General features: G+C 40.7%; 1 long non-coding RNA gene across 1 annotated transcript in view; it reads right to left on the reverse strand.

Moving 5' to 3' along the window:
* The window catches only part of LOC310742607, a 32,536-nt gene extending 23,159 nt beyond the window's left edge, over positions 1-9,377 (reverse strand). The window contains exon 1 of the long non-coding RNA XR_014538605.1: positions 9,259-9,377. This is a non-coding gene — a long non-coding RNA (uncharacterized lncRNA). The remainder of the gene's footprint in view (positions 1-9,258) is intronic.
* Between the last annotated feature and the right edge of the window lie 576 nt (positions 9,378-9,953).

Below are 9,953 nucleotides of genomic sequence, written 5' to 3' on the forward strand. Positions count from 1 at the left end.
GTTAGTAATTGCTTCAATCATCAGGTTGCTCTAACTGCTAATAAATTTATCCTGAAGTCCCACCAACATCTACCTTAGTATAACATAAGCCCATTGGATCTAGTCTTTGCCTTTGGGCCTCCGCCTTCTTCTACTGTATGTGACAGCCCCTCTGGTGTTTGGAAGCAGTCATCTCCAGTAGCAACAAAGGTTTGGGCTGTTATTCTCTCAAAAAGGAACTATACCATTGCTTTGAATCTAAAATGGGTCCTATTGGACAGTATCCTTCTACGAGCACAAAGTCTTTTAATTGGGCAGTACAACTTCCTCACCCTCTTCTCTCCCTCTATGGCCCCTACGTTCTGGGAGAGAAGGAGAAGAGGAAGAAGAGGAAGAGGGGGAGGAAGATGAAGATGAAGAGGAGGAGGAGGAGGAGGAGGAGGAGGAGGAGGAGGAAGAAGACAGCAGCAGCAGCAAAAAAATGGTTGTTGTTGTTGTTGAACTGAGCATTGTCTACACTGACTGGCTAGTGGCTCCCTGGGGCTTCAGGCAGCGTTCTATCCCAGCCCTACCTGAAGACACCGGAGCGTGAACCTGGGACCTTCCACATGCAAGACCCTTCCCATAGCACTATGCAAAGTTCTTCATGCATCGTGCTGGAAATTGGTGGGAAAATATGAATATACTCCAATGGATAAACTGACTAATTATGTGTGGGTAAAGGAAGGATGACAGAGAACAAATGTCTTTGAGGCAAAGTGGATGCTCTTTATTGAGTTCTGGAATAACAAAGACATGGTATAATATATGAACGTAATGTTTTCAAGATGTTTTAATGTGTCAGATTTGAGATGTACATGCTTTTTAATTAAAAAAATGAACGTTGGCTTGCTTCTTCAGCCGTTGGAACCAACCTAGCATCACTTACAGCCGCTTCTCATGAGTTAGTTGAAGTTTTTTATTTTTACTCAGGTATTCATAGGCGTATACAGTGTTGATTAGACAGAGTACATCCATGAGCACCTCTAGACTGCCAGTCTTTTGCAGGATGAATTCAAGCATGCAGGGAGATTTCAGTTTGCGCAATTAAAATGGATTAAAGCGCTCTGTCAGCCTAGTGGAACAAATCCTCCTTTTAAAAAAGAAACTGACCTTTTGCATTGAAAAGCGTGGAATGAATGAATGTTTAACACAAAGATGCGTAATCACCCATCAAGAAAATTAGGATGAATGTTCATTGCTTTATTACCTCCCTGCAAACAAATCAAGCTGAATGCTCAATAAATGGGTCATCTGGAAGAGTCCCGTGTCTTTCAAACAAGAATTTGGTTAGTAAATATGAACGATGTAGAATTTGACATTCCTGGTAAAACATGGTCTGTGGTGATTGCAAGTGTTCATTTATAACTGTCTTTGAATCATACTGAGTAGAGGGGGTTGGGGGGGTTAATCCAAGACCTGCTTGTCCATTCAAAGCTATCAATTAATTATCGCCAAGAAAGTATTTTTGAAGATGAAATTGGGTGAGGCTGAAAAGGGATGTACCCATTGGGTTGATGTAGCCATTTTTATAGCAATCATGAGTATCTACCTAGAAGTGAATTATAGGTTTCCTAAACTTTTATTATACCTCTATTTTTTAGGAGAAATCCTGCCAGCAAATTGCTCCTCTTGTGAGCCACACAGCTGGCCAGCATTTGAGGGAGAAATAATGCTAGACTAAGCTAAGCTCTCTTTTTTTTAATCTAACATGTTCATTCTTTGAGCAGCTGACTTGAGATGAAAACAAACCATGGTTTAGGAAGGAGGCAGGGAACCTCAGGCCCAAGGGGACGATGCAGCCCTCCACTCCTATCTATTTGGCCCTTGGGACTGTCTCCAGGCTATGCCCCCTCCCACTGGCCACTCTCTCCTTGAGTGCTTTTGCCTGGATGGAATGTGCCCTTGAACTGCGAAAATGGGTGGTATTCAATTTTAGAGGATACTCACTGAAATAAATTAACATGTCAAGTTAGGTCTGTTGGGAGGGATTCAACTAATGAGCCCCACTGGCGAAACCTATGCAAGGAGGTAATGTGGACATCAAGATGAAGAAGGTTCCCCAGTCCTTGCTTAAGAGGTAATGTGAATAAGCCCTCATTTCAGAACTGGCCTTACCATGAGGCAGAGTGAGGCAGGTGCCACAGGCAGCAACTATTGAAGGGAATGCTGTGTGTGTGTAAGCCACTGTCCTCAGGGTGCAGTGGAGGATGAAGATTCAATGGTCTGCTGAGCTTTCATACTGGGAATGGAACTGGGAGGAGGCAATTTTTCTGCTTCAGGCAACAAAATGTCTTGAGCCAGCCCTGCCTCAGTTAGAATGGATCATAGCTCAGTGACTGACATGTTTTGCTTGCATCCTTTCAATCCTTCACATTTCCTATTATGACTTGGAAAAACTCCTGAAATCCTGGGGTGCCACTGCCATTTAGTGTAGCTAATGCACCACTGGTGTAGATGGACCAGTGGTATACTTGGTATAATGAACTTCCTGTGTTCCTGTGACAATGCTCTGCTAGTGAATTACAGTATGACATGTAGTGAATTATAATATGATTGTGCTGAACGAGCGGAAGTATTTTTTGGCATTTAGTTGGGCATTTTCTTAGGCAGTAAATGTCCATCAAACTTTTCAACTGTAAATCTCAGAGGTAACTAAAGAGAACTTTGTATTTAGATTCAGGTCCTTGTAGAAAAATAGACAAAGCTTGATTAGTAAGAATTTTTACTAGGTCTTCAGTCTAATCAAGAAGCAAACAGGCAGGAAGAAAGACATAACTAAATAATAAAATCAAGCTTGATATTTTTCTTAGCCTAGTGTAAACCTTAATTCCAATGACAGCAGCACAGTCATCCTGGTTGCCTTTGATGTAAAGGAGAGTTTGCTCTAGGGCCTTCTGGATTTTAAGAACATAAGGAGAACCCTAATGATTCAAACTAAAGACCCTTCTAGTCCAACATTCTGTTCTTACAGTGGCCAACAAGATGCCTAAAAGAAGCCTACAGGTTGGAACTGAGCACAACTGCACTCTTCATTGCGTGACCTTATAGAATTAGAGGTAGAAAAACTTCTCTTTGTGTCCACTTCCTCCACAACATGTTATGTGGCAACCTTAGGAATATAGGAAGCTGCTTTATTCCAAGTCAGATCATTGGTCCACCTGGCTCAGGTTTGTCTACACTGAGGGGCTCTCCAGGATTTCAAACAAGGTATCCTCTCAGGCGTACTTGGAGATGCTGGGTGCTTTGCCACTGAGTTGAGTCATGGACCTTTGCAATCATTCCTCATGGCGTTCCTCTGATCACCCAGTTACCTTTTTCAGAAACTTTCCCAGCTCTACAATATCCATATTAAGACACAGTAACCTGAACTCTATTCCGTGGGGTTACATTGTGATGTTGCCCATTTTATTTATTATTTATTTCATAAAATTTATATACCACATGCACAGAGACAAATGTATCTGTTTGTATAAATACATTTGAAACTCAGAAATGAAATGGAGTATTTATGTCCCTTTTGGCTTGAAAGTTATCATACTCTAACAACCAAAATGTGTTGAAAAGCAAGTACTAATACAAAGCTGAGTTGGACTATTTTTGCAAAATGAAATTGATGCTATCAGATTTGGGCTCATAGAGAGTAGACCAGGAGCTGCTAGCTCATTATAGAAATCCTTGCCTCCTCTTTATGAGGTGATGTACATCAGGCTTCCATAAGCTGCTGCCCTTCAGATGTTATGTACCCCAACTCCACACTTCTACTGATTCCCACCTGCAACAGAAATGTGAAGACTTTTCTTGTTCTTTTCAGTACCAGGAGCAACAGTCATCTGGGGTGCTAAAAACAACAACAGATGACTGGATCTTCAATGACCTCTCACAAACCCTTCCACCAGATTTCCAGTTTGGTGTATATGCGTATATTTGTGTGTGTGTACACAAGTATTTCATTACTCGTGGATTTAGATTTGGGAAGGCAGACACTCTTTACCCATTTGGAAGAGGCAGGGTAGGATAAATGCCCAGACATGGCGTCAGCCTGCCACCACTGATTCTGATTGGATGTAGCAGCTATCTGAGCATAGCACAATAGAGAGATTACTTGCTCCAGTGTTTCAGCTCTTATGAATCCCAATAAGTGTGTGTGTCTAACTGTCACACTGTTTCTACAACTGGATTGTATTGGGCTATCCAAGAGCAAAACAAACATTGAACACAGAACTCTCATATGTATGGTATTAATATACAAAAATATCAAACACAAATTCTGATTAAACCAATTAAGGGGAGCTGTGCAAAACTTGCAAATTCTTACAGGCCCGGAAATGTTCATGGTGGCCCTGGTGATGTAGCTGTGGCTTCCTTCCTGCTTTTTTATTTTTAATCTGTTTTTTTCTTCCTCTGGTGCCTTCAGGCTTCTTAAACATTGTGAACTTTTGCAAAACATCAGCTTGCTATCAAAACCATCCGTCCTCCGTTCTCCCTTAGTCCAGTCTCTGACAGATAGCCTTTTCTTTTCATTCACAGTGTCTCTCTGTTTCACTGTCCTCACTGGCTATGTTTGGAAAGTTCAAAACCATTTTCCTAATGTTCGTTCATGACAATGAATGCAAACCGTATGTTTTGGCGAAGGCCTCTGAAGGGATGCGCATCTTAAACAATGACAACAACAAAACCAACCCATGTTCAGATCCAACACATTTCTCTAGCTAATGGTTTGCTAAACGGAGCACTGTGTGTGGCATTATTACTTTAAAGGAAAGTTGTGTTTGCAGATATAACCCTTTGTCATTCTTTAAAATAATAATAATAATAATTAAATACTGTACAGTATGTTGTGTGGGTAGTAAGAGTTATGGTCCAAGCAATGAAACACAAGCCTGCTCATTTGTTCTTAACATAACCCTGACCTGGGAAGATGACCATCTCTGGGGTAGGAGATGATTTAATTTCCATGCACCTAAGAGGTTTCTTTTCCTTTGGCATCAAGGCAGCAGATAAGTGTCAAATTCTGCAAAATCGGGTATTCGAGTTTGGGGATGTATAAGTCTCCCTAATGGGACCAAACGTAGACCACTGAGATTAATTTGCGTCAAGCCCACAGATGGGCCTAAAACCACCGATTGAAAATAAATAAATGTATATTCTTCGCTGCAAAATGTTTTCCTGCTTTCAGCTTCTATTCTGGCTTTCAAGTATTTTCTGCTCACGACAGCTCATGTAACCAGTACTTCATAGGAGGGAAGGGCACATTTCAGACATTCGGAGTTGCTCCTTTACAGTCTTTGGACCGAAGGAAATGGTTAAATTCGTTCATCTGGAACATTGAAATTTTATAACTGGGATTAGTTATGAGATGCCCATCTCTTAGCACTTCTGGGGGAGGAAATAAATGAGTTACTTGCTCTCTCTCCACCACCACCTGCCTTTAGCCTCAGTGTACTTCCAAAGCTAGGAGGGGTGATCAGTTGTCTAGTTTGGGTTGAGCTTTCTTTTCCCAGGCCCCACTGATTCTATAGGTGTGATTCAAGGAATGGGATGTGTTAGCCCATTTTGCAGTCATTTAATTCACGGGTTGTTGCTGTTATGTTTCTAAACTGCCCTTCATTCAAATATAACCATGTGAAACATGAAACCAGCAATAAAACATTTAAAAAATATATTAAAGCAGTTGTGAGGAACCTCCAACATTATTTGATGTCATCTGTCAATCTTTGATGTCATCTGTCAATCTTTGATGTCATCTGTCAATCTTTGATGTCATCTATCAACCTAGCCACTTTCTGCACTAACTGTGGCTTTCCTATGGTTAGATTGTAAATTTTGAAGATTTTATGTGAATGTTATGCATCTTAGGTACATTTTGCAGAATTTACATCTAATTCTCCAAAAGGAAATGTGAAATAAGAGAAATGTATGTAAAATATATAAACTAGTTGAAAATTGGTCACACCCTCTTTTGCTTTTTGCCTCTAGCTGTGCTCCTCATTTGAAAGCAGACCTTGAAGTTCAGACAGGTTTGAATCCGGTCCTCAGACTGAAAGCACCATCCATGCCATAAAACATTATAAAATTAGATTCATATTAATTTCAATAAAGTATTCAGCTCTGGCCAATCTCAAAAATATAAAAACAGATACACCCTGATGTCCCAACTAAAGGCTTGAATGAATGAACGTGTCTTTAAAAGATGCCAAAACACAGTACTGTTTGTATATCCAATTGTATATCCAAAGGGAGGGAGTTCTATAATTGGGGTGCCACTGTAGGGAAGACCATGTCTTATGTCACAATCAACTAAGTAGTGTCCATTGACAGCATCACTAGGAGAACCTCACCAAATGATCTCAGAGACATATGGAACAAGGTGCTCTTACAGGTATTTGGCTTCCAAGCTTTTTAGGGCTTTGCAGATTGTTTTTTTTTTAAATAATATTTATTACTTTTAAAAATTACAAAAAAGGAAAAGAAAAGAAAAGAAGACAAGAGAAGAAAAAAAACAAAAGAGAAAAAAGGCAATACAATACAATATATAAACAATACAAAACACAACCTAAACACATTAAACTAAACACATTAAACTAAACTAAACAAAATCCTAACCCTAACCCTAAATAAAACAAAACAAAAACAATTTAAAAACATACATCACACCTTTTCCATACTCTATCTTTCATTCCCTTGTTTCCTCGACCTCCTCTCACCTCCCTTTTTGTATTTCACTTCTATTAATTGTTTCAGCAAATCCTTTCCATCTTTTTCTATTTTCTATCATATTATAAATATCTCAACATATTTTTAACCTTATTTTCCATTAAGACTAAGATACTTATATATGCTTAACTCCTTATAACATTTCTGCTAAGGCCATAAAATTTCATTCCACCATTTTTCTATCACTCATTAATTTTACAGTGTTTCTATATATAAACTTTAAATTTTCCAATCTTCTTCCACCATCTGCTCTCCCTGGTTTCGGATTCTGCCAGTCCTTTCCGTCAATTCCATATAGTCCATCAACCTGGAGATCTTATGTCCGAGGCTCTTAACTCTTTTCCAGGTCCCTTCTGCAGGTCTTCTTCATATTCTTTAATGCTAAAGAGCAGATCTCGGGAAGACTCCAACCTAACAATACTTTTATTCCTTCTGGACAGGTCAGCCAAATTTCCATAGTTAAAGCTAAGATCCATAAAGTGTTTCAGGACATGTTTCAAGATTCCTCCAAATCCAAGGGCCCCCAGAGCTTCAATCTCCTCCAGACCCAAGTCCATGTCCCAGAAGTCAGTTAATCCCTGCATAGAGGGATCTTTCCAACTTTCCTTCTTCAGTCCAGGCTGGGATCCGATCCTCAGAATCTGACTATTTCTAGATTCGATCATTGCAGTCCTCAATTTTCTTCTGTAAGACTGAGGATCCTGCTTGTATTACTTTAGATTCAACAACACCAGCTTTCTCCTTCTCCTCCACAGTTTGTCCTGCCAAAGTAGATTCCTGTACCAAGTCCTGAATTATTTCTGTGTTGGTGCTCATTTTTTGTCTCATATTAGTCACTTTTTGTCCCAAGTTGTCAATTTTAAAAGCCATGTCATCCGTCTTCTTATGAAGCTGTTCCAGCGAATAGCTTATCTTGCATAATACAGTCACTATGGCTTCTCCTGTCAACATTTTTAAATGGTCCAAGGTCAATCTCTGGTTCTCACAATTTCTTATCTTGCAGCTGGAGATTCCCCAGTTACACTCCTGTAACCATTTCAAAAGCTCCCTCTAGAGGGAAACAGTCTCCACTTGTATCAATCCTTTCAAACACAACTCAAGCCATAAAAGATAGTTTCAATTTTCAGTTACTGTTCCTCCTTTTTAAACGCAGAAGAGGACAATGGAAACAGTATCTTTCTCTTATTTAGCTAGCTGTCAAATACTTTCTGTTCACAGTCAATGAACTCTCCCAAAACGTCACTCTTTCTGGCAGCCCTTTTCCAGGTTCAGAGCAGTGGTAATTTGATTTTTCACTCTCTCCTGCAGGCTCGCTAGGTCCAAAATTTCCCTGCTTCCAAGGGGTTTTTTGTAATTTTAACCGATGGAAATTTAATCCTTTGCCAAAGGCTTTCCAAGACTTTAGCTTGTAACATCTTTGCTTCAATCTATTTACAAAAAGAGGAAGGCGGACTTCCTGTTTAAGACCTTCCCGTTTCGGTGCCAAATTAAGGTATTTAAGGATCCAGTTTTCCGTTCTACTCACGGGTAGTTGTTTAAAGTCCAATTGTCCACAGGAAAAAGTCAGCGCTCTCCGGCAAGAGCAATGCGGCTTCACTCCGTGAAAGAAGCAGTCAATTCGAAGCACCGCGCCACTCACCCCACGTCGCTCCGGATCCCCAAAACAGGGTTTCCCCGTGAGTAGGGGAGGCGCAAAAGGTGCCAGCCGAATCCCAGGTTCACAAGCTTCTCCCGCTTGTGATTTCAATGGGTCTCCGCCTTCGCCGTGGCGGTCAGACCCTGCTTTTCACGGAGCAAGTTCCTCCCGATCGGAGGAGCTCCGCCATTGCCGGAGGCGCCAACCCGGAAGTGCTTTGCCGATTGAATTGACTCAGGTGGTTTATAGATTTATTAATTCCCAAAGGCCAGATGTTAATTAAAGCCCTTTTAATAGTGCTGAAAAGTGTCATTAGATGCCAAAAATGCCAAGTGAAGTGGGAGACCTCAGGGAAGGTATTGTAGCCCAAAAACATCTGAACAAGAAACAAGTAACACCTAAGGGCACTCAAAAATATAAACCAGAAGGTATTTCATTCCCAACTAAACAAAAAAAAAAATTATTATTTTCCAGCACAGGCTCAAATATATCACATAATTAAATTCTCTTTTCCTTTTTATTTTGTTGTTAATTAGAATAGGAAGAAACAAAATTTGCTTGTCCACGGCCCCCTTTGCTGTTGCTGTCAGAGAACTGTTAACCACCCAGACACCCAGCTTCAAAGGAAGATATTGCTGCGTTTATTTCTGTGTTTATCTCAAAGCCGGTATGATAGGAAGAATTATCTGTGCCTTCAAGCCAAGATCCTTTCTGCTCATCTAGCCTTCAGCCTAGGCATAGGCCTATATTGATAATCATGGCTTACTAAAACTGAACGTTGGTTCATATGGCAGGCAGTTCCATCCCTTCTGTACACACACACCCTGAACTTGGAAAATAAGCCTTAAAAGGACCCCATAAATAGTAAGACACATCCATTGACTCACCCACTTTTCTCTCTGGCACCACCTGTCACTGGGATGCAACCCCTGGAAGGTTATGCACAACAGAATGAGGACTTGAGGGTGGGACTGGTTCTGCAGAATGCAGAGGGTCTGTCTCAGAGGGGAGGGTATGTGCACTGAGCCAAGGCTCAAATGGAAAATCATTCACACTGCTGGAATTAGTCATTTTTTCTGGTTTCTGGCAGCATATTGGAGTGTTCAGTTGCTCATTAAGCTGCAGTACTGAGCCAACGTTCCACAGTCAAGGATTTGGTTGTAGGCACCCATCTCTACTAGACAGGCCTGATTATTCTGGGGTAAACTCCAAGTACCAGAGATGATAATTGCATGGATGTCTTATCCAGCCCATCTCTTGGCTTTTCTCAGATCCTTCTTATAATAATGTAGAAGTGGCCACTCATTATGGAACCGCTTCCGTTATGGGCACATGGCCAACTCTTCTGCCATGCCAGTTCCTAGAACCGCTTCCTAGGTCCGATTTCTGTTTTGTGTTTTTGTGTTTTTATTTAATACTATTGGAGCCTGCAGAGTGTCTGCGGAATTATCTGGGGACTAATATATTGCCTTTTGAAATAGAATCAGGCCCAGTCACATGCCAATCTGATCTTGGAGGTGTTTCAGGACAAGACATGTGAATATATTTCCTTGGTCAATTATGAGAGCTAAAAATCCTGAAA

Source organism: Podarcis filfolensis, assembly GCF_964270895.1.
Source record: "Podarcis filfolensis genome assembly, chromosome: 9".
Taxonomy (NCBI): domain Eukaryota; kingdom Metazoa; phylum Chordata; class Lepidosauria; order Squamata; family Lacertidae; genus Podarcis; species Podarcis filfolensis.